The 5,078-nt window shown below is 32.1% G+C and overlaps 1 pseudogene; it reads right to left on the reverse strand.

The window, feature by feature from the left end:
* Positions 1-244: 244 nt before the first annotated feature.
* Positions 245-4,802, reverse strand: LOC139741257 (uncharacterized; annotated as a pseudogene).
* Positions 4,803-5,078: the final 276 nt, after the last annotated feature.

Below are 5,078 nucleotides of genomic sequence, written 5' to 3' on the forward strand. Positions count from 1 at the left end.
TCATCTGCAATATACATACAGTATCTGTCAGAAAAGGCGACACAGTTTACAAGACATTAGTCTGTGTCACATCTCATGCAATAAAACTACTAACACAAGTCTGGAGATATAGCAAAGTTTGATGCTCTTCTGAAATCTCAACAAGAGTACATATTGTAACAACATGACAACATAACATTGCAGTTATTTATATTGAACATTCATAAGTGATTTATTTATACAAAGGATATATTTGGAAGAGGAATCATGCGTGGGTTGATAGACTGGACTGTAGGAACAAAAGGGCTCCTGTAATGGAATAAAAGCACAGAACACAAGAACATAACTGTTAGTACATGATGTATTAACAGTTATGTTCTTGTGTTCTGTGTTTTTATCAGTGATGAGGTTATAGATATGCCATGCAAATTTCAAATGACAATAGGAAACACGTGGAATAGCATTATGACATGTATTAACAAAGAATTCATGCAAAAAAAATCATAAAAAAAGGTGAACACATAAATTGAAGTCACATATCCATGCAATATGAATACAAAAGTTGATCGCTTTCGTAGAAAACCACCATGCACTATCAAGCTGGTATTGATGGACTCGAACTGTGTCATCTTCTTGCACTGCAATTTTCTTTGTTAACTGTTCAACCAATTCTTCACGAAAAACAAGGTGACCGAATGAATTTTTCCGTGTCAAGGCTGTGATATTGTATTTTACTGCACATGCACGAAACATAATGTATGAATTTACAATAGCAACATCAACAAGATGAAAAAATATGGTTTTCTACCACCATTTCACTTTTCGTAGACAGTGAAATTTTCCCAACAGTTGGTCAGACAGATCTACTTCCCCCATGTATTTATTGTAATCCCGAACTGCAAATGGACGCCTAACTTCAATTTTTTCCCATTTCCCCCTTACCCTAACATTCGTGCTCACAGTATCCGAGCCGTTAGCACTATGTATTGTTGTCATTATAGTAACTACTCTTTTGTCTTTCCACTGTATCACAAGTTTTTCCCATTCCCTGTACCACCTCATGTCCCCTCTTTTGGCTGTTTTGTTCCATTCTTTGTCTGAACCTTTGAAATCTGCTGGATAGCCTAATCTCCCTTTTTGCGTAGTCCCACAGGCCAAAAACCCTTTTTTTATACAGATCGTCGAGAAGTGGACCGGTGGTGAAAAAGTTGTCAAAATAAATGTGATATCCATCCTTTTTGAGAGATTCACACAACTTCATTACAACTTGATACCCATTTATTTTACCCCTCCCCTTTCCTTTTCCCCCAGTGTTCAACATGTCAAAGTCTACAGTGTACCCTGACTGTGACTCTGCCATTACCCAAATCTTTATACTAAATTTCACAGGCTTGTTCTTTATGTATTGTCTAATCCCAGATCGGCCTTTGGAGTTTACCATCCTTTGTTTGTTTGCTTTTATTTCTGCATTCAATCAGATACAATTTGAATGCAAACTTCAAAAAGTACAAAGACAAAGAATAACAAGTGCAGTGAAATAAATCGATAACAGTACATAAAATAGATACACATAGGTGATTGCATTGAGCAATGTAGATACACAGAAACATAAAATAAGATATACAGTATTTTTCAGTAAACAACAGAGATCGTTGAATGCAGGAGACCACCATCACAAGTGATTAAGCTTGAAATGGATGGAGGCCTCATAAAATGACTATCCAACGACATAACTCTCTTGGAGGAGGGTGATCAGGTGAGTGCAGTGCAGTTGCAGGTGAGAGTGCAAGATGCATGCAGTTGAAGGAAGAAAATAGAGATTGACAATAAGATGACAATCTATACTATAAATATTTGTTAGCTCAATTGGTTTGGAGAATATGATTATATCAAATATCGTTTTAGTGAAGCTTTCAAAGAATAAATACTTAAACAAGACTTCATATTATTCGGGAGATTATTCCAAATGTCCGGACCCGAATGTCTTATAGATTTATGTGTCACTAATAATTTGGGATTCAAAAGGTGGAAATTTCTACATATACGAGTAGGGTACGAATGGACAGAAGTATTGAACCTAAACATGTTATCAAACGATGATGGAAGTTGATCATGTGTATATTTAAACATAATTACTGCTACTTGAATAATATTCAAATCAAAAACCTTCAATGTTTTAAGCTCATGAAATAAAGAATCAGTATGAGCCAGAAAATGCGATCCTGTACAAATATATACGTATAACTTTCTTTTGTAATTTGAATATAGAATTTATTTTGGTAGAGCCGCAAGTACCCCATACAACATTGCAATAACTTATATATGGAGAATTAAGGAATTATATAATAGAAATAAAGTTGAACGAGGAAGAAAGAACTTCAGCTTGGAAATTATCCCTATATTTCTAGAAATACACGTTGTAACATAATGTAAATGCTCATTCTAAGTCAAACTTTCATCTATATATACTCCTAGAAATTTTGAATTCGTTTTCTTTTCTAATGGCATATCATCAATGTTAATATGTATCAACGTATCTTCATTATGAGAATGAAGTTTGAAATAAATGAAGTGAGTCTTTTTTATATTCAAAGAAAGTTTATTAGACTTAAACCAATTTGATACTTTACTAATTTCAATATTTAAAGTATCATTTAAAATCTTAAGATCTTTATGAGAATAGAATATATTCGTATCATCAGCAAATAGAACAAAAGAGAGAAGAGAGGATGTATTTATGATATCATTAACATAAAGAAGGAATAATAGTGGGCCCAGAATTGAGCCTTGAGGAACACCACATTCAATTAAAAGGGGGTCAGATTCACAACCATTAAAAGTAACATATTGTCTTCTATTAGTTAGATAATCTTTAAGCCATAAAAGTGCTTGTCCTCGAATACCATAATGACTAAGTTTGGTGAGTAAAATAGAATGATCAAGAGTATCGAATGCCTTACTCAAATCACAAAATATACCTGCAACAAGTTCTTTGTTTGCAAAAGCACTCGTAATTTTATCATAAATTTGTATTAATGCTAAATCAGTTGAATTTTTTTTCTGAAACCATATTGATTGGGAATAAGTAAATCATACTTATTGATAAATTTAAGAAGTCTATTATAAACAATTTTTTCTAAAATTTTGGATATACTAGGCAACAAAGAAATAGGACGATAATTACTAATTTCATGAGGATCATCTTTTTTATGAACAGGATTAACTTTCGCTATTTTCAGATCAGGAAAAATACCTTGTAATAAAGAAAGATTAAATATATGACTTAACGGTTCTGCGAGTGGATAAACTGTTTCTTTAAATAACATCATACTTATTTTATCAAAACCACAAGATTTAGAGCTATTTAAAGATTTAGTGATACTAATGATTTCACTGGGACTTGTTGGATTAAAATAAATAGACTCTTGATTTTGGTCAAAAAGATAATCTGTAAAATGAGAAGAAGTATTGCTAATTTTAGTAGCAAGTTCCGGACCGATGTTAACGAAAAATGAGTTAAATGAATTAGCATACATATTGGGATCATTTATTTTAATGCCGTTTAATGTGATATCATCCGTTGGCGGAGAATCAGGCTTTTTACCTAGGACCTCTTTAATGATTTTCCATGTTGCATTAATATTCGAAGAAACCTTTTTCATTCTATCAGAAAAATATAATCTACGGGATAAACGAATCAATTTTGTCAAGTTATTTCGATAAACTTTATACATATTCAAATTAAATTCAGTTGGGTTACGAATACGTAACTTATACAAAAAATTACGAGTGTTTATGGATTTCAAAATACCTTTTGTAATCCAAGGATTTCTTGGTTTACTTCGGTTGCTTTTTACTCTACATAAAGGAATATTATTTTCATAATAATACAACAATTTATCATTAAAACATTTATATGCCAAATTAACATTGTTAATACTATAAATATCTGTCCATTCCTCTAAAAATAAAATCTGGTTCAAAAATTCCACATTACGTTTTGACTCTTTATAATACCATATTTTATCACGTAATTCATTACGACCCAATTTACATTCACAAATTGAAAATATTGGTAAATGATCAGAAACTTCAGAACATAATATACCCCCCGTAATTGTATTGTTATACACATTCGAAAATATATTATCAATCTGAGTTGATGGGTGTGGATTTATCCTGGTAGGTTTATTAATAATCGATATAAAACCATATGAATACATTAAATGCATAAAATTAAGGGAATTATTGTTATCGGATGTGGGGGAAAAGTTAATGTTGAAATCACCAAAAATAAAAACATGTTAACTTTCATTACCTATCTTATAGAGATATAAATCCAATCCATCACAAAATAATTCACAATTCAAATCAGGGGGTCGATAAATTAAACCTATAACATTTTTAGAAATTGGGTTATCAATTTCAATAAATAACGTTTCTGCATATCTTAACGTGATTTCAGAACGGATTTTGAACTGTAAATTTAGCGCAATATAAAACGCAACACCGCCACCCCTTTTTCCTTGACGATCAGCCCTAACTAATTTATAATTGGGTAAATTAAAGATATCTGGGGAGTTTTGATGTAACTAAGTTTCACTTATTCCAATAACAGAAAATTTAAAATTGTTTAAAGAGTGCAAAATTTTTTCCAAATATTCACAATTTTTATTCAAACTCCTAGAGTTTATATGAAGAAGTGAAATATTATCTGAACTATACGGTATAATATCATTGAATTCAAGGGGTGTGTAATATTTACTGTCGCGCATAGGCATAACGTCAGCAAGAATATCGGGGGTATTCACCTGTGACGCCATTTTATAATACAGAAAGGTAAATTACCGGAGATTTGAGAGACAACAACTGCATAGGTGCTAATGTGCATTTTGCAAGTGCATACTACTGTGCAGGTGTGTGTACAAAGTGCAAATGTGTGTGGGGTTTCAATATACAATACAAAATTTGGTACAATTAGACCCATCTTGGTCACAGTTACAATAATTACTCAATTACAACAGATCACCAGGGGATAGCCGGACCACTCAGTATAAAGGTGTCGTGTTTTAAAACACGTACAGACAGAGAATTCAAGG

The sequence above is a fragment of the Diadema antillarum genome, unplaced genomic scaffold (genome assembly GCF_040938485.1).
Source record: "Diadema antillarum isolate AM-2024a unplaced genomic scaffold, OU_Dant_1.0 seq00000912_RagTag, whole genome shotgun sequence".
Lineage (NCBI taxonomy): Eukaryota > Metazoa > Echinodermata > Echinoidea > Diadematoida > Diadematidae > Diadema > Diadema antillarum.